The 20,420-nt window shown below is 40.7% G+C and overlaps 1 protein-coding gene across 1 annotated transcript in view; it reads left to right on the forward strand.

The window, feature by feature from the left end:
* The window catches only part of MIPOL1 (mirror-image polydactyly 1), a 295,370-nt gene that overhangs the window by 178,883 nt on the left and 96,067 nt on the right, over nt 1-20,420 (forward strand). The window lies entirely within an intron of this gene.

Below are 20,420 nucleotides of genomic sequence, written 5' to 3' on the forward strand. Positions count from 1 at the left end.
CTCACTTAAAATATTACTCAGTGTACTGCAGCACTGAAAAAGCTAAAAATATTAGGAATTGATGCTGAAAATAAAGAACTGATAGTAAAGATCAAGTATCAAAATAATCCTCAGATTTTCTTCTTCACCTTGAGTACATAATGATATGTTGTTGTTTGCTCTATAGTGAAATCTTATAAAAACTGGTTACCTAAACCCTTCACCCCAAAGTAAGCCATAGGAAGCTCTAAATAGCAAAGGTCTTTCTCTGACCCATCCATGACCTCCTTATCTGAAATGCCGTTCCAAGTTAATAGAATCCACTTTCGGTCTGTAGTAGACACTGAGGAGACATAGGTGGGGCAAGGCATATATAAATATTTCTAAGCCTTGGCTGTTTTCTAAAAAAGAAAGTACCAGGGCCCCTTTACCTGACAGACCCCGTTCTTTTGTGTGACTTGAAATTTGTAGATGTCATGAATGAGTACATTTTTCCTTGAAGAGGTGAGGCAAAAGCAAGAGAGGCCTTGATACATTCTGAAGGCTGCAAGCTAGCTTTGGCTGAAAACATATTTCCACTTTTTAGCTCTTCTTTCATTCTTAATCTGAAAATCTTCTTCAATGCAGTTCTGTGACCAATGAGGACATCAGAACAGATATACAGTTCCTGAAATTGATATACTTGTGGAAATAGTTTTTCAGGACCCTGAAACGATTACCAAACTCTATACCATGGCAATATCCAAGCTTTACATTCTAAAACAGGAATAAACTTCAAATTATTATTATTATTATTATTATTATTATTATTATTATATATTTATTAAATGTATATCCCGCCCTTCCTCACAGTCGGAGCCCAAGGCGGCAAACAAAACACTAAAAACACTACAAAACATCATACACAGACATTAAAATATATTAAAACAAAACATCTTTAAAAACATCTCTTTTAAAAAAAAGCTTTAAAAAAATCTTAAAAAGCAATTCCAGCTTAGATGCAGACTGGGATAACGTCTCTATTTAAAATGCTTGTTGAAAGAGGAAGGTTTTCAGTAGGTGCCGAAAAGATAACAGAGATGGTGCTTGTCTAATATTTAAGGGGAGGAGATTCCAAAGGGTAGGTGCTACTACACTAAAGGTCCACTTCCTATGTTGTGAGGAATGGACCTCCTGATAAGATGGTATCTGCAGGAGGCCCTCACATGCAGAGCGTAGTGATCGACTGGGTATATAAGGGGTAAGATGGTCTTTCAGGTATCCTGGTCCCAAGTTGTATAGGGCTAATGGGCAGCTAGTGCAAGTCTTTCAGCAGTGGGGTGACATGTTGGCGATATCCTGCCCCAGTGAGCAGTCATGCCACTGCATTTTGCACCAACTGCAACTTCAAGACCAATCTCAAGGGCAGCCCCACATAGAGCGCATTATAGTAATCCAGCCAGGACGTTAACATTTCATGGACAACAGTGATCAGGCTATCCTGGTCCAGAAACAGCCACTGTGGTCTTACCAGTCAAAGTTGGTAAAAGGTACTCCTAGCCACTGGGATTACTTGGGCCTCTACTGACAAAAATGGATCCAGGAGCACCCCCAGACTACAATTGTGCTCTTTCAGAGGGAGTACAACCCCATCCAAATACAGTGAAATGGAAATGGACCACCTTCAAGTCGATCCCTATATGAATAGGGTTTTCATAGTAAGTGGTAATCAGAGGGGGGTTATCATTGCCTCCTTCTGAGGCTGAGAGGCAGTGACTGGCCCAAGGTCACCCAGTAAGCTTCATGGCTATGTGGGAATTCAAGCCTTGGTCTCCCAGGTTGTAGTCCAACACCTTAACCACTACACCACACTGGCTCTCTCCAAGTACAGTGGTCCTCCATAAATGTGTTTTTTTTCTACTCAAAAAGTGAAACAATAAGGAAAAAGATACATTTAGCAATGTAGTCAGGGATGTGAGCCAGAAATGAGAGCTATGCTAAATGAAGGAATTTTACCCATGAAAATCCCCAATTGTTTTTGTTTCCCATTTTAACAGAAACGGACAAAATATTTGTAATTTTTTTCTCTGCAGCCATGAGATTCAATTCAGACATCATAAGAACTTAAGAACATAAACAGAGCCCTGGTAGAACAGGCCAAAGGCCCAGCTTAGTCCAGCATCCTGTCTTCACAGTGACCAGCTGGCCAGATGCCAATGGGGATCCCATATGTAGGACATGAGAGCTATAGCAGCATACATAGTAGGGTTGCCAGGTTCAGGGCCTGACACTGATCCTGTATCTTTAGGAGAAGAGAAAGTCAGCCAAGTGCAGGTGTTCTTGCAACATTCTAATGGGAAAAACCACAAGGTGGAATTCTCCCTTCCCCCTGCACAACTTTTAAAGATACAGAAGACCTCTTGGAAGCCCGGCCTGGCAACCAAGAGGTCTTCTGTATCTTAAAAAGTTGTGCAGGGGGAAGGGAGAATTCCACCTTGTGGTTTTTCTTATTACAGTGTTGCAAGAACACCTGCACTTGGCTGACTTTCTCTTCTCCTAAAGACACAGGATCAGTCTCAGGCCATGAACCTGGCAACCCTACCTGTTACATAGTTTTCCACTATGTGAACACATGTGCCCAAGCTTTTACTGTGGTTAATTTCAAAGTGAAATGAAGGTTCTGACCTCCTCCTCTGGTGAGGAAGAGAGGGGAGGAGGAGTATAGATGCTCAAGACTCAGGCAGGTTCTGTCATGTAGCAGAAAACTAGTTTCCATTATGTCTGAATCAGGTCATTGAATGCTATAGTGTTTCTGTTTTTTTACTGATGTTGCAACCTATGTCTGTTTGTATTGATATTAGTTTAGATTTTTGCTGCTTAAATTTTGTTTTAGTAGTGATTTATTATTGTTGTAGGTTGATAACTTTCAAGTGGGAAAATAGCATGGAAATAAATAAGGAGGCTTAACTGTAGTTTGATTTGATATCTGAATTGACAAACTATGGTTTGCAATCAGACAGCAAACTAATGAAAAATCATAGTTTGAAGTGGGTTTGCAAACCCTGGTTTGAACTTAGGGTTGGGATCCACTGGCTAAGCCCAATCCGCTTGCATTCTGTCAAAATGTAATGAAATTCCATTTTGACTTGCCTTTTTTCCACAAACACCTGCTTTGTTCCGGTTCAATATAGAACTTGGAACCAGAAGTCATGCATTCTGAACTTGTGAGGGAATGGAGGGATGGGACCCCATGCCTTTCCCTCCCTCCTGTTCCCAGCTTACTGCTGGCTCCGTTGGGCTCCCTGCAGCAGCACAGGCTGTCCCAAATCCCAATTCCCCCCGACCACCTCTGCGGCATTGGAAAGTGTGGTGAATGCTGTAGCCTGGGCTGGGGAGGCAGATTCCCCTGCATGGGCTATCCGGTTTCCCTCGTTCTCCTCTGAGAAGGTTGCAGAGAGCCCAGAGAGGCCATGCTGCATGCAGCTTCTCTCACAGCTCGCAACTTCTCCCTCCCTCCTTTTAGATTTTTTTTTAAGGAGGAAGGAAGGTTGAAACTAGAGAAATTAACAGGGAATTCTATAGCATCTCCTTATTGTGAGTGAGATGCTCTAGGATTTCCTCTTAATCTCTGTAGCATTAACCCTTTAATTGTATTCGATTTTTAAAAACCAGGTCTTAGAAAAGAAAGTGTAAATCCGATGCTTTCAGGATCGGTCTGCAAAGAGAACAGATAGGTGGATTTTTAAAAAATCCAGTCCCAACTCCAATTTGGGCAGAATTCTCCTCCATTTTTGACAAAATTATGTGCAATTTTTGCATACTTTTTCTTTTTGTTAGTTTTCATTGATCTGTTTATTTCTTTTGTTTTGTTTATGTGATATCTTACAAAACATAGCTACAGTCTTTGCTCTCCCTTCAGAAGTTATTGTACCATAGAGACAGAAGTGATGAGAAATGAACATAGACAAGCAATTTCAAACAATAGTTTCCCTATCTGTTTGGCAAATACACATGGTTTCGGATCTAAATTATAGCAAGTACAAACCATAGTTTGATGTATTATTTGAATTAAGCCTAAATATTATCTGAAATTCTCAGGATTCTGCTATTGCTGTTACAGTCCACACTAGAGGAATAGCAGGCAGGGCTCTTGTGTTTTTAAGAGCTATACAATAGGTGGAAATTCAACAAAAGCAACGTTCCTGTCATGAAAGTACAGTTAGGAGGAAAGCTGCACTTGTTGAATATCAGTCATGCATCTGTTAAAGGTATAGGAACAGCATTGACCCAAGATATTTTGTTGCCCAAGTGGGAGCCCAAATGATGCCCCTCCGCCATTAGGGCTCACACTTTAAAAAGTCTTGCTTTTAAACAGACACCAGTTCCTACATTCTTCTATCTCACCCAATGGTGCTGCCTGATGTCAGGTCACTTCTATTTATTATTTATTTATTTATTATTTGATTTATATCCCGCCCTTCCTCCCAGCAGGAGCCCAGGGGGGCAAATAAAAGCACTAAAAACACTTTAAAACAGCATAAAAACAGACATTGAAATACATTAAAACAAAACAACTTTTAAAACTTTTTTTAAAAAAGCTTTAAAAACATCTTAAATAAAAAGGGTTAAAAAACATATTGTTTAGAAAAAAAAGGTTTCAAAAAACATATTAAAAAGCAATTCCAACACAGATGCAGACTGGGATAGGTCTCAACTTAAAAGGCTTCAATAGGCGCTGAAAAGATAACAGAGATGACACCTGATAATATTTAAGGGGAGGGAATTCCACAGGGTAGGTGCTGCCACACTAAAGGTCTGTTTCCACTTCTAGAGATGTGAAGTCCTGGGGGGAAAAGAGATTGGGGGGGAGGGGGTCATTTTTCTTTGTGTTTTTTTTAATTGGGAGTTCATTTTTTCCCCATTTTCCAGTTTTTTATCACAGGATTTTTCCAGGTTTTTTCTGAGCCCTCACACCTCTAGTCACTTCACCTTGCTATATGGCATGGCTAGCCCTGCATAGGAGATCCTGACAGAAAAAGGTAGCACCTCAGTTAGAGACCATATACTGCTTTCTGTTGGGATAAGCAAGCTTGCATGCTTTCGATAGGGAGATGTCCCTTCTAGCCAGAATTTGGGGGCACCTCTCTGCTTGTTTACTGTGATGTAACTTCCTGTTGAGCAGGTGGATTTTTTTCCATTTTCTTCCTCTTTCTTTGTTAAGAGAGTTGTTCTCTTTTTTGCATATTCTGCATTAACCCACAGGAGAGAGGAGCCTCTACAGGTTTTTCTCCCAGATGATCCGAATCATGGACCAAAAATCAATGACCTACTTCTATATTTTCTCTCCAAGCTAGAGCCTATGTTTCCTGAATGTGTGAAAGGTTGTGAGTAAACATTCTTAATCCTTTTTACCAAAGAAGACTATCTCTGTTGCTTTTATTTAGCTAGACTGTACGAGGGAAAGGTTGGCTGGTTAATTCTCATTCCACTTTGCAAACTCTGCTAAGAGATAGAACTACTAAACTGTTTCTATCTCATTTAAACCCAATACTTTCCAGCTCACAACTGTAGTCATTCAGATTTTCTTTGAACTCCTGTTTTTTTTCTTCATGTGCTGGATTTAACAAAAGGGTTTTCCCCATATATCCATTTGAAATGTGCAATAAGCTGGTGCAAGTTGAAAGCAATAGGATGTTGCTGATACATATTCAGGGGTACTTTGATAGACCTACTGATCAGTTCATCCAGTGTACATCCATGCACCACTTGGAGGTCTCATCTGTGAGATTTGGTCTACCTTTGGTTCAGACACACCAGCAAACTTTGGCATTTCATCTGAACCAACTCCATGTGCCTGTGACAAAAAAATATCTGTCAGCAGCGCTGTAGATTAGGTCTTTATTTTCAGTGTCTTTGAAACAGTTGAAAATAAACACTTTTGTGTGTGTTGTTGTTGGCAGTTGATTTTTATAAGAACATTATTGATGTGTTGGCCTGCTGAGTGCTGGCAGCCAACTAAGACTCCATTCTGAAGTTATTTGCTTTACAGATTCTAGGTATTTTGAAGCCATTCTTAGACCAGATCACAATAAAAAGCAGTGACATGGGAGGAGCTTCCATGTGGCTTCTTCTATGTTTTCCCATTAATGCCTGTATGCCAGAATGATGTGGAGAGAGGAGAGTGACATGGTTTCCATGTGATCATCACCTTCCCTGGGAGCCAAGCATCATTTGCATGGGAAGGAACCTCATTATTCACTCCGTCTATGCAGTCCCATTATTGTCATTACTGCTGTTATGTAGGAAGAAAATGGGGAAGTAGTTCCAGAACTGCTGCTGCAGTAATTTGTAAATCAGATTCTACTGTGATCATGAGATGAGTAGATCACATAGCTAAACTGGGTTCAGATATATTACTAAGCCAGCAAGTCACCTTGTGTTGAAAGAGTAAGGTGCACTTCCCTTCTCCTCCACCATTTACATATCATGTATTTCATTGGATTTTAATCTGGTATCCATGATTCATTTCCACAAAAATCTGTGAATAAAAGTGGTCACTGGCCTGATCTAAAGTCTTCTGCTATTCTAATTACTGGGTTATCTCTTTCAGTTCCAGTATCAAAGATAAAGATATCATAGAATTTAAATGTCACTTAAGTTGTATCATTACACAAGACAAACAATTGTAACATATGTGTAGAATGGATCCTCACATGCACAGAATAGGCTTAACTATGCATCAACTATGAAGATCCCATACTTCCTCTGTGACTTGGAAAGCCAATCAGCTATGTGGTGTGCCACAATAAAAGTCCTTCTTTGGTTCATGTTGATCCTTCATAAGGGCTAGGCGCAAATACTAAACATGACTACTCAAAGCAAGTCAAGCTGAATGCAGTCCCACTTTGTGGAATATATTGAAGCAGTGCAAATACTTGGAGATTTCAGTAGAGACTATATTAGGATGTGTCGTCCTTGCAGAACCTGATTGCTCAGTCCTGGCATGTACTTTGATTTGAGTATTTCATTATGCTTATACAGAAATGAATTATTCAGTAGGAAGCAATAAGCTCAGAGAAGTTCTTCTCCTCTCTTATAGTGATAAATACAATGCCCTGGTATTCCCACTGATTTAAATATCCACTTAGCAGTTTTATGATTTCAAAATTTTACCTTCCATTAAAGAGAAAAATGTAAATGTAGCTAATAGAAAAAGCACAAAGAATGTTAACATTACAGCTAAACTAAAAATAGTCCAGTTTAGAAGCAGAATTAACTGAATACCACTTGCCTAAAGTCTGCCAGTAATAACTTCTTGTGATGAACTTAGTCAGTTCACACTGGAGAACAAAATTTGCAATTAAGGGGAGCCCAATTCACAAACCAGTAACCTGATGTATTTGGATTTTAAAGTGTACTCCAGTCCATAGTCATCCATAAGAGGAATGTATGTTGAATCCAAGAACGTCAGTCTAATACAGCTGTAGACTAGGCCAGTGGTTTCTAAAAATTTTCTCCATGGACCACTTAAAAATTGCTGAGGGTCTTGACAGACCACTTAATGATTTTTCTGCATGTTGTAGTAACTCTGTTTCCATAGGATTCAAATTGTGACACAATAAAATGCAATATAAGAAGTAAAAGAAGCAAGAAAATACAATTAAAAATCAATATGAATATGTAATGCTATGGATGTGCGATCTCCTGTATTCAACCACAGACACACCGCAGACCACCTAGTGGTCTACAGTGACAGTTTGGGAACCCCTGGACTAGGCTATACACTTATGAAGATTAAGCAGTCTAAAATGGCATTTAGAGGGATATGTGTATGGCCAGAGGCAAGAATGCACCTTTTTTTGAGAGAGAGAGAGACATGGATACATCTGCATAAATAGCAGTTCTTGCTGAAATGCACATATTGCACCTCCTCCTGCTCCCTTGCTTTTGTAGGTATGTGTGTACAGTTTGGAGGGGGGGAACTCTTACAGCATGTGTTGTCTTCTTATTATGGACAGGGGCCATAGATTAGTGGCACAGTACATTCTTTATAGCAGAAGGTCCCAGATTCATCTCCAGTTAAAATGATCAAGTAGCTGCTAATATGAAAGATCTCTGGAGAGCCACTGTCAATTGGAGTAGCCTATATTGAACTAGATGGACAAATAGTCTGACTATACAAGGCAGCTTCACACCATGGGTGGTAGTTTGGAGGCGAGACTAACAATAGGATCCCACAATGAACCAAACACTCCCTGTAGAGTATGGATGGGGAATCTGGCTCTCCAGATGTTGTTTAACTCCCTTCAGTCCCAGTCAGCATGACCAACTGCCAGGGATTATAGGAACTGTGGTCCAGCAACATCTGAAGGGCCACAGTTCCTCATCCCTGTTGTAGAGAAATCAACATCATATTAAAGAACAATATGAAGGCACTTTCAGGAATATGTAACACATTGCTTAAAGATTTTTTACAGCCTTTGCAGAGTTGTCAGACTGGAGAAAACACAGGGTGTCTCTCACAAAATGGAATAGGAGAAGTATTGGAACTGCCAGGTATATGCCAAGAAGCAGCATACCACTTCCAGGTGAATAAGGCTGCTTTACCTGTTAAGAGGTGTGCAGGAGAAGAAATGTTGGTGGCCGCTGCTTTCCTTACACCTTCATGGCAAACTTCACCTACTAACATTCCTTCTCCTAAACAACCATTAAAGGGTTCTCCTTTGCATCTGATCACCATGTCAAAGACTAAAAGATCTTAGGATCTGATTACGGCCTGAAAGTGCTTAGGATCACTTAGCTGTAAGTTACATTGATATTAAATCACAAAAACCTATGTATAAACATCATGCATCTTATTATTCCTAGAGAAAGTAGTGGTATAAAATTCACACCAAATACTGATGGGATGATGTTTTTGTGTATTGCCTAGTTTTCATTCTTTTGTTAGAGTATTAAACAGATATTAAATTTTATCTTTAATTCAGTGCATGGTCTCTCTTGAAATCCCCTTAATTACAGATTGACTCCAAGGATTAGGCAGCATGGATTTTAATTTTAACTGAAACAAAAAAAACGGGGGGGGGAGCTCCTTAAAAATTATTCTTGCAGATCAGTTGTCAAACCACAAAACAATGTAAACATCTTTTGACATGTGAGCCAGTCAAATTCAAAACATTAAAACAAAGTTAAGTGAACCTTTAAACCTAAATTGTGTCATGTCATCTTCCAAATGTTTTATTAGCTATGACCTTGGAGAGGAATGTCTACCTCTCTCAAAGTTTTGTTTTTTCAGTTTTTCTTCAGAAAAATAGATTCACGCTCTTGCTGCTTTTTGTTTATGTTCAAAAGAAAATGACATCAGCTTTCATGTTTCCTCTCTTTAGGGACTTAAAAAAACTTGCATGTTGGAATTGACATTGTTGTAGGAGCAGAAGCAGCTTAAGTAACACCACTCTAGCTTCCTACCTGCACAGCTTAAAGAGCAATCCAAACTTCAATTCAGTCTGCATTTTAGCAGATGTGAGTCCAGAAAAAACATTTTTCACAAACTGGAATTTCATCTTGGAATAACTTCTGTAAGAACAAATGGGGGGTTTGTTGTTTTTAAAATGTAGATCTGTGGGTCTTCTAAGAAAGTCATGCAAATCTTTTTTTATTTTATAATTTTTATTTCAAGCTTATATAAATTCACAGTGGATGATGTCCAACTTTAGTCCTACTTAAAGCAGACCCATTAACTTAATAAGTTGGATATCACCTGTATATAAATATCCATCAAGCTACAGTGTTACAATACAAAATTATTAATTATATAAAACTCATACACTCTTTATAATAAATAATAAAAGACTTGCAAACTTGGTATGATTTATTTATTGGAAATAAAAGTAGATTGACTTTTTAAATGATAATTCATTTTACAACAGTTTATTTTGTGCTCTCTCTGCTGTTACTACTCTTTATTTATTTAACAACATTTATATACTGCTTGATTGTAAAAAAGTTGGTTTACAAAAAAATTAAACATTATCAATAAAACAATTAAAAACAAGGACTTAAAACATTTTAAAATCATTAAAATAACAGCTAACTAGTCTGGCTTGCCTAAACAAAAAAGTTTTAAGCAGGCGCTGAAAGGAATACAGCGAAGGCCTGATGTCAATAGGCAGGGAGTTCCAAAGAATAGGTGCTGCCACACTACAAGAATGATTTCTTGCAAGTGCAGAATGAGTATTATGTTGCATCTGTAATAGTGCCTGTTCCGCAGATTGAACTGCTCAAGAGGGCACGTATGGGGTAAGCTGGTCCTGCAAGCAAATTGGTCCCAAGCTGTTAAGAGCTTTATATACCAAAAGTAACACCTTGAACTTGGCCCAGTAACAAATCGGCAACCAGTGCAGATCCTTGAGCAGAGGTGTTATATGCTGACAGAGTCTCACTCCCATTAGCAATCTGGCTGCAGCATTCTGCACTATTTGCAGTTTCTGAGTCAAGTGCAAGGGAAGGCCCACATAAAGTGCATTGCAATAATCCAATCTTGAAGTCATCAGTGACTGAACTACTGTGGCCAAGCTCTCCTGGTCCAGAAATGGTAGCAATTGTATTACCAAGTGCAGCTGATAAAAGGCATTTCTAGCCACTGAGGCTACCTGGACCTCAAGTGACAGAGCTAGATCCACAAGCACCCCCAGACTGTGTCCTGTCAGGCAATTGACCATTTTCTCAGACATAGGAACCACACACCTATAGTGCCTCTGTGTTGCAAGAATGCAAGTTCAGCTTGTTTTCCTTTATTCATCTCACCACTGCGTCCGGAGTCTGCACAGCCTTTCCTGATTCTGATGTTATGGTGAAGTAGAGCTGAGTGTCACTAGCGTACCGATGACACTTTGCCCCACAACTCCTAATTGACTGCTCCCAGCAGCTTTTTATAGATATTAAATAGCATTGGGGATAAGATGGTACCTTATGGCACCCCATGGCACAACTGCCCTGTGGCCAAAGAACAATCACCCAGTGCTTCTGTCTGGACTCAGTCCTATAGGTAGGGTTGGAACCACCGTAACATAGTCCCCCCAATTTTCATTCCATGGAGCAGGTCCAGGAAGATACCATGGTCAATGGTATTGAAAACCACAGAGAGATTGAGAAGCAGGAGCAAAGTTGCCCTGCCCCATCCCATTTTCTGTAAAGGTCATCCATCAGGGCAACCAAGGCTGACTCAGTCCTGTGGCCAGGCCTGAGCCCAGATTGGAATGGATCTACATAATCTGTGTCATTCAAGAATGCTTGCAGCTGCCCCAGCACTACTCTCTCTACCATATTCCCCAAGAAGGGGGTATTTGCGACTGGTCAATAGTTATTCCAATCCAAGGGGTCCAGGGCCAGTTTCCTTAGGAATGGCCTATTCACCACCTCTTTCAAGGCTGCAGGGATCACCCCCTCACATAATGAAGCATTAACCGCACTCCGGACCCAATAAGTCAACCCCCCTCTGCTAGATTTAATAAGCTAGGAGGGATATGGGTCAAGAGGGCATGTGGTCAGGCAATTAGCCACCAACACCTTGTCCACATCAGTTGACTGATCCCACAACACATCATTGACTGCAGCATTGGGTACTTCATCTGAAACTAACCACAGCAGAGTCAAAGTCACTCTGCAGTCGAGCAACTTTATCCTCAAAGTGTGTATCCAGTTGGTCACAGTAGGTCTTCGAATGCTCCAGAGGCCCCTCCCCCACAGTGTGAGTCAGTAACCTCTGAACCGCTTGAAATAACTCTGCTGGCTGGCTACTGAAGAATGCAATGCAAGCTGCAAAATGAGCTTTCTCTGCAGCCCACACTGCCACATGGTAGGCAAGATTGTGTGTGCTAACTGGTGTTCAGTCAGCTTGGAAGGAGACTTATACCACTTGTGCTCAAGTCTTCATCCAGCTTGCTTTATAGCCTAAAGCTCCCCAGAATACTAAAGAGCCACTCAGGTTCCCCAACACCGGAGAGGATGCTCAGGAGCAATCGTGTCAACTTCCCCTTTCGTCCTGTCAAAGGCCAGGGCTTTGACAGGATCATTAGCACTAGTAATAATAGCACTATTATGGTTTGACTTCATTTAGCTTGACAGACATGTATATTGTTAAACTGACTTATAGAAAATACATTCACAGATTTACCAGATACTCATTACATATCTTATTTGGTTTAAAATAAAATAGAAACAGTTCAGTAGTTCTGTTTCTTAGAGTATATATTTTGCAAAGCAGAATGAGAATTAACCAGCCCACCTTCCCCTCATACAAAGTAGCTGAATAAAAACAAACAGAGACAGTCTTCTTTGGTAAAAAGTATTAAGAATGTTTATTCACAAACTTTCATATGTTCAGGAAACATAGGCTCTAGCTTGGAGAGAAAATATAGAAGTAGGTCGTAGATTTTTGGTCCATGATTGGGATCATCTGGCAGAGAAGCCTGTGGAGGCTTCTCTGTCCTGTGGCTTAATGGAGAATTATGCTAATAAGAGAACATCTCTTAACAAAGAAGAGGAAGAGAAGAAGGGAAAATAACATCTATCAATAGGAAGTTACATCACAGTAAACAAGCATAGAGGTGTCCTCAAATTCTGGCTAGAAGGGACATCTCCCTATTAAAAGCATACAAGCTTACTTATCCCAACAAATCTATGGTTGATGTTTTCAAAATAGATTCTTTAGAAATTGAAAGGATTGCTGGGGGAGGGATAGAGAAAGAGTGTTCCATAATCCAAGGGCAGTTATGTGAAGGCTAAAAGTCATATGTCCTAGAAATCACTTATTCCAGAACAAACATATTAAAATCAATTAGGTTACTAAAGAACCAGCAGTTTCAAGATTGCATAAAGTGATTTGGATTAATGGTTTCTGGCTGCAAGGCACAGGTAATCCGTTTGTGTAGACCCAAAGTTGGAATCTGAGCTGGGCCAGGGTGGAGGTCTATGCAATTGATAGATTACAGCATATGAGCCTGTTCTGCCCATATCACAAGGAGACATGTAAGAAGTATTATTGGTTTTTATCTAATGTAGATGAAAGCTGTCTGTGCAAATGTCAGTCAGGGTTAACATTGTGAGGTATATGTAGCACATGAAAAGCATGCAGGCAAAGATAAACCAACTGGGAGTCGGGAACAGCCGCGTTAGGCTGCAAAAACCAAAGCAGAAAGGGCCAAATTAAACTTTACATGAATTGCATTTTTGCATTTAATATGCAGTTTTAAAATTCAAACAGCTGCTTTGGGGGAGGGCAGTAGACTTGGGACTGAGGCAGGCAGGGAGTAGTAGTTGAACTGTTTCCTCCTGCTGCAATCCTGGCAAAAATCCCCCCTTCCAATGCTACTGTTTGCACTAGGAAGAGCTCCCAATGATGCCAATGGAAGTTTTCCTCCCAATGCAAATAGTGTGTGTGGAGGGGAGTAAGTGATTTTAATTGGGATTTCAGCAGGGCATGGAAAGGCTAAATTCACCCTCCCTACCCATCACAGTCCAGATCCTGGTCAGGGGATCCTGCAGCAACTATGGAATTCAATGAAAAAAATAGGCTGTGAACATACTAGTTACCTACAGCAAAGCGTTTCCATTGGCCACACCTGGAGGGGGAACAGGTTGATCTGCCAATCAGCTGCACAACCTCTTTGAAGCATTTTTTAAAAAATGCACTCAAGCTGATCCCATCAGGTTTTACAGTAAAAAGGGGTGGGGTTTGACTAGCATTGTGTGCCCCTGCTTTCAGAAAGGAGAGGAAGAGATGCAGTGGAACCTGCAGAACAATAAGTGTGTCTCTACCCGGAATCTATTCCAAAGAGTTCCAAGCCTGAGGCTGCAAGGTCATTGGCAGGATATGCAGGACTTGAGAGATTAACAAACTAATGAAATTCATTCTAATGGAAAGTGGAAACTAATGGTCAATCAGAGGTGTTGAATTTCAGTAACTTCATGACAGCACCTTGAAATATAGGTATATGTTCTTTAGCTTGCTTGACCTCCTGGGCTGTTTGAAAGGTAGAAGATTCTCCTTACGGATATAAAGGAGCAAGCCATGGCAGGAAGTGCCAGACAAATGAGGATGTTTTTACACATTGTCCAGGAATATGGACATGTTGAAATGTTCTCCTCTTCTATCTGACACAGTAAAGCACAATGATTACAGGGTTCCTGTTCCCTTGGCCATTTTAATGAACAGAGTAATATCCTTAAGGAAACCATAACACTGCATATGAACAGCCTCCATGTTTCAAATGTTGATCTCAGCATGCAATACTATTCAGTCTGTGTGACAAGCAAAACATGTAAGTGGCATCCTTTGTTTTAATCTAACATCTGCCTTTGCACAAATAATACAGCTAGCACAGTAGATTTTTAATACAAATAAAGAAGCAAGTAGCATGCAAGTTGATGGCATTGTTCACTCTTACATCTGTTTTCACTACAGTTTACATACTCCCTAATACTACAAATAATGATGTTTAGGATGAGTTGGCCTGTGAAAATAAAGGACCCAGTTTATTATACTTTAATAGGCTATCTGTCACTTCAGTTTACACTTAAATGTGCATGTTTTTATAGACATATTATAAGCCCCTATACATGTTAACTTAGAAGTTAAGTCCTAGTGTGTGTGTACAATGGGACTTACTCCTTAGTAAGTGTGTTACAGTTGTAGCCTTAATCTGTATAACCTTCCAATGAAAGGTATCTCATTATTTTACTGCCCCCATTTTATAAAAGGGGAGATGAGGGGAAATGGTGTCACATTTCAAATCCAAACTATGAGCACATTGTCACTTCTTCAACCCCCTTTGGTCTGTCTAATGTTCATGGTTCTCTGCAGATGAAATTAGATATATCTTAAGCGTATCTCCTAAAAGAGTATAGAAACTTATTACTAGAAATTCTTCCATTGTGGCACTCAAACTTTGGAATTCCCTCCCCTTAAATATTAAATAAGCACTATCTCTATTATCTTTTCAACACCTATTGAAGACCCTCTTTCAACAAGCCTTTTAAGTAGAGAATGAATCCCAGATTCCATCTGTGTTGGCATTGCTTTTAAGTTGTTTTTTAAAGATGTTTTTAAGATGTTTTATTTTAATATGTTTTTAAAGATGACTGAAAATGATTTAGGGGCAATGCAATCCCCTGGCCAGCAGTGCCAGAGCAGCATAGTCACCACTGCATCCAGAATCCCACTGCTGGTGCCAGCCAAGGCAAAAGGGATGTGCCGGAGGGAGAGAAGGTCCCTTCACTATGACAGCTCCTAGGGATTTACTGCCTAATGTAGAGTTGAGGTATTTTCTTACAAGTAGGCATATCTTTCCTATTTCAGTGCAGAATCTCTACTTTTCCTTACCCAGACCTACTAGTATCCCACATGCCTCCCAACTGTCCAAATCTTTAAGTCACTCTTGCCTAAATATGCAGATTTCATAGTGTGATTCAGCCACTGTTTCTTTTTATATTTGCCTTTTGAACCCATTACACAGTATGGGAGATGGTTGGTACTTTTGCCATTTCAAAGCTTAACTTCTTGCTTAGCAGATTTACAAAATAATGACTGGGACTGGTGTGTATGCCCAAATATATCTGCAATTGCCCCTTTTCCAATTGTAGCTTTTAGTGCTGCTTTGGATTATGCTCTGGTAGTTGTCCTGTTCCAGGCAAAGGTCACATGCAGAATGGGGGAGTGGTGGCAGCAAGAGTTAAGGCAGGAAAAGAGAACAATGGACACCTCCAAGTAGAGTGGAAAGGAATCCAAGCTGGGTACTGGCATGCTGGCCCAGGCCAAGGGCCTCTGTGACCCAGAGGGGCCTCTCCTTAGGGTGGGAGGGGTAGTGCTCCTGTTCTGTGATCCACGGCAGTGTCAGCTCCCGACCCTGCCATGGATTGTGGAGAGGAAGCTCCCAGGCACCTCCCCCCCATACAGTCAGTGCAGGCCACGCATGTCCCACCTACCTCTATCGCTCCTGTAAATGACATGCACACTGCACACATATGCCTACCATCAACCAAGATGATGACAGAGGCTTCCCTCAGCGGTGATGCTCTCACCACCATCTTGGTTGATGGCAGCCATGCACACACAGTGTGCACATCATTTACAGGAGCAATAAAGGTCTGTGGGATGCATGGTCGGGTTTATTAGCGGTGGGTTTATTAGCCCGTGCGGCCTGTATGGAAGGGTTGAACTCTGGCACCACAAGCCCAGGGCAGGCTGGTGCCCAAGGGTCCAGGCATGCCTGATGCCAGCCCGGGATACAGGCATTCAAGAGCAGCAGCTGAGGATGTTGCTCCATCAAGGTCTGGAGCCCATGGAGTGTTTTAATAGGCAGCAGGCAGGTCAGGGTTTCTAACTCTGCTGCAGTCTCTTATGGAGAATTCTTCTGCTTTTCTTTTTCATATTTTCCTTCTGGTTAGCCCCAGAAGCTCTTAGCGGTCATCAAGGATGACACGCTGTATCCCAGAATGGTGCTTTTCCAGTGTTTCTTCTGTTCATGTGCTATGACCAACATGCATGGCCCCTATATCTTTAACTTTTTGGATTAGCTATTGCAGTGTTCTCTTCCTTTTACAGATAAATCTGAATGTGAGTCAAGCCATCTAAATCATTAAGTGGAATGGGGAAGGAAGTGAAGAAAATTACTCTGGCCACAATCCAGAGACCTTGTTTTGGATTTGTGAAAGTGCTCATGCACATCTACTGGAACTTCTCTTTCCCCAAACCCCCAAGTTTCAGAAGTGATTTGCCATGCAAGCATGTAACATTCGCCTTTTAATATGAAAATACACTCAAGGCAGATAGCAATTAAAATAATCAAAATTGCAATAAAACTACAATAACAGTGGCAGCAGTAAAACCTAGATGGAGTGACAAAATGCCTGCTGAAAGAGATGTCTTAAATATGCATTCAAACCATCTACCTGAGCAGTAGTGAAACCAGGAAAACTTCATTGGGTAGTGCCTTCCAGGTTTGGAGAAAGCCCATAGTTCAGTGGAAAAGCAACTCATGTTTTGCATGCAGAAGGCCCTAGGTTCAAACAGAGGATCACATGGGTAAAGTGAAAGATCCCTACCTGAGATCCTGAAGGGCTGTTGCCAGTCAAAGTAGACAATACTGGTCTAGATGGACAAATACTCTAATACGGAGATTTCTTCTGTTCCAGTGAATGATCTTAATGGTCAAACAGTGTTAAGAACAGAAGAAGAGCTTGCTAGAACAAGTCAAATGCCCATCTAGTCCAGCATCCTGTTCTCACAGTGGCCACCCAGATGCGCATACAAAGTCCACAAGCAGGATCTGAGCACTAGAGCACTGGTTTCCAGCAACTGGTATTTGGAAGCATACTGCCTCCAGAGCTTGGAAAAGTTACTTTTTTGAACTACAACTCCCATCAGCCCCAGCCAGCATGGCCACTGGATTGGGCTGATGGGAGTTGTAGTTCAAAAAAGTAACTTTTCCAAGCTCTGCCATGGAGGCAGAGCATAGCCATCATGGCTAGTGGCCATTGATAGCCTTATCCTCCATATATTTGTCTAATCCTCTTTTAAAGCTATCCAAGTTGGTGGCTATCACTGTCTCCTGTGGGAGCAAATTCTACAGTTTAACTGTGCATTCTATGAAAAGTACTTTCTTTTGCCGGTGCTGAATCTTCCAGCATTCACCTTCATTGGATGTCCATGAGTTCTAATGCTATGAGAGAAGGGAGGGGGGAATTCTCTATCCACTTTCTCCATGCCATGCATAATTTTATACCTTTCTGTAATGTCACTTCTTACTCGCCTTTGCTCTAACCTAAAAAGCTCCAAATGCTGCATCCTTTCCTCATAGGGGAGTTGCTCCATCCTCTTTATTATTTTGCTGACCCTTTTCTGAATCTTTCCAACAATAACTTTTTCAAGAAAGGTGACCAGAACTGTACACAGTATTCCAAATGCGTTCGCACCATGGGGTTGTAGTTTTACACAGTTGGAGGCAATTCTTAAGATACTTTGGCCCCAGACTGTTTAGGGCTTTAAATGTCAAAGCCAGCACTTCACTTTGAGCCCAGAAGCAAATTGATGGACAGTGCAAAATGGTTACAGAATTGGAGTTATACATTCTGATCTGCCATCTCCAGATAACCTCATGGCAAGTGCATTCTGGACCAGTTAAAAGTTTCCAAACTGTCTTCAAAGGCAGTTCCAAGTAGAGCTGGTTTAAGGGGGTCACTAAAGGCGTGATTGACGATAAAGGCTGATATTTCTAAAAACAGATTATTCAGTAGTCCCAATGGATCTAAGAAATTAGTCAGCTGATTCTCTGGATCACGACCATTGTACATTATGGGTGGTATTCAATGCAAGATTAGGCCCTTTGAGGTTAATAGATGTGACTAATGTAGGTTTATTAATTTCAGTGGGTCTACTCTAGAACTTAATTGAATACAACTCTATAACTATAGTCCTTTCCAACAAACTTATCTTCCGAAGTAATTAGTAAAAAAAATTTTTAAAAAAATTCATGACTAATTCTAAGTTGGCTACATTTGAAAAGAAAGTTAGAAAAGGAACTATTTGCTTGAGATTTCCTGGACAATACCTTAAGCTCCGAGTTATTTTGAGGTGTTGAAAGGTGAAACATTTGACATTTTCTTGTTAAGCTCTCCTTTTAAAAGGAGAGGGCGGGAAAGAGGCATATCCACAGTCGAGTTGAGAGTGTTTGTGGTTGTCCATGACAGCAGCTCCAGTTTTAAAACACCTGTGTTTACTCTCCAGCTTTTCTCAATCTGCTGGAAGTGGCCAAAGAATGAAGGGAGATAGACCTGCCTGGTGGCAGAGTTGCCTCTGCAATCCAAAAGAGAGAGAGAAAAAAATCAGGCCTTTAACACAGCTAATCATTAACAGTACTTTTGACCCTAATTCAAAATAGTTTGTTCTCCCTTTTGTAAATGTTTTTATCCCTCCCTAAAAATAGTTGAAATGTGAGCAGTCTATACATTTTAAAAGTATCTCATTTATAACATGGGCATTTGTGGCATTTTAGTTGGTCCTAATAAAGGTATTATCCTACTGTTGTTTTTGGATCAAACAAGAAATATGTTTTGTGCACAACTGGTAATTTAAAAGTTGAGTTGGGGAGAGAGCTAGTCCCTGGCAACCCCTTATGAGCCAAGCTCAACCTACAGCTCCCATCATCCCTGACCATCGGCCCTACTGGTTGGAGCTGATGGGAGTTGTAGTCCATAATATCTGAAAGGAAGGCTGTCTTATGTGAAAAACGTCCTCCTGAGAAGCTTTCTGATGTATCTAATCCACAGCATGTTTATTTTATTTATTATTTAAATTTGTATGCTGCTTTCTCATTATACAGCCAGCATGGATTTTTTGTATTCCGCAATGTTAAATTGAATATACCCTCCATGCCATACTGCTGCTTCCCATAAGCTCATTTCAGAACAAAACCTTACAAAATTTACAGTCCTGAATTCAGAAACGCTTGCTTAATAGCCCTCTAAATTTTCATAGTGATACACAAAACAGAGAAAATTGAGAGTTCAAAGTATAAAGAGAGAGAGAAAGAGAAACCAGACCCCTTCTGGATGTTTTTCTGTCAGAGTTCTCATAATTTGTTGAAATTAATTAAAAATCAGTCATGTTCACAGAGTACCTGTAATCCTATTACTGACCTTGCCCCATACTCTGACCTTCATCTTCTGCAGTTAAAAAGTTAAAAAAATGCCTAGCTGATTTTTAATTAATTTAAGAAAATTAGTATTACAGTCAATGATAAGCCTGGGCATGCTCAGTAAGAACCAATAGTGTTCTAAAAGCCAGACTCACAGCTGCTTCTTTGGGGGAAGCCATGACTGTCTAAAGTAAAATAAAGGCCTGGTGTGTATGCAGCCAGCGACAGCTTTGGTTTAAATGTGGGTGGGAGACTACATGTGCCTGTTGTAGAATAAAAAGGTGGGGGAAATGCTGAAAAACAATGATAGTGTTCACAATATTTTCCTTTTGGAAAGAAAAGAGGCTTCCCCTCTGTCCAGTGCCCACCCACCCAATCTCCTCCCTTCCCCTTCCTCCTCCCTCCCTGCCTCTCTCCCAGATCAATTTCCCTTATCCTAAGCATGATTGCACAGGAGTAAATCCCACTGAACTCAACAAGCCTGCAAATGATCTATAAAGTCTGCCCCTCCTTCCTCCTATCCCCTCCCTCATCCCCTTCCCTCCCCATCCTTTGCCCATCACTCCCCATCCCCTCCCCCTCCTCCTCTTCCATGGTCAGTTTTACCTATTTTAAGCATGATTGCACGGGAGTAAATCTCATTGAACTCAATAAACATGCAAATGATCAAACCTGCCTTCCCTTCCTCCTCCCTCCCATCACCTCCCTTTTGCCCCTTCCCACTCCCCTCCTTCACCCCGCCCCTTCCACTCCCCTCCTTCCCTCTCT

The sequence above is a fragment of the Rhineura floridana genome, chromosome 2, assembly GCF_030035675.1.
Source record: "Rhineura floridana isolate rRhiFlo1 chromosome 2, rRhiFlo1.hap2, whole genome shotgun sequence".
NCBI lineage: Eukaryota > Metazoa > Chordata > Lepidosauria > Squamata > Rhineuridae > Rhineura > Rhineura floridana.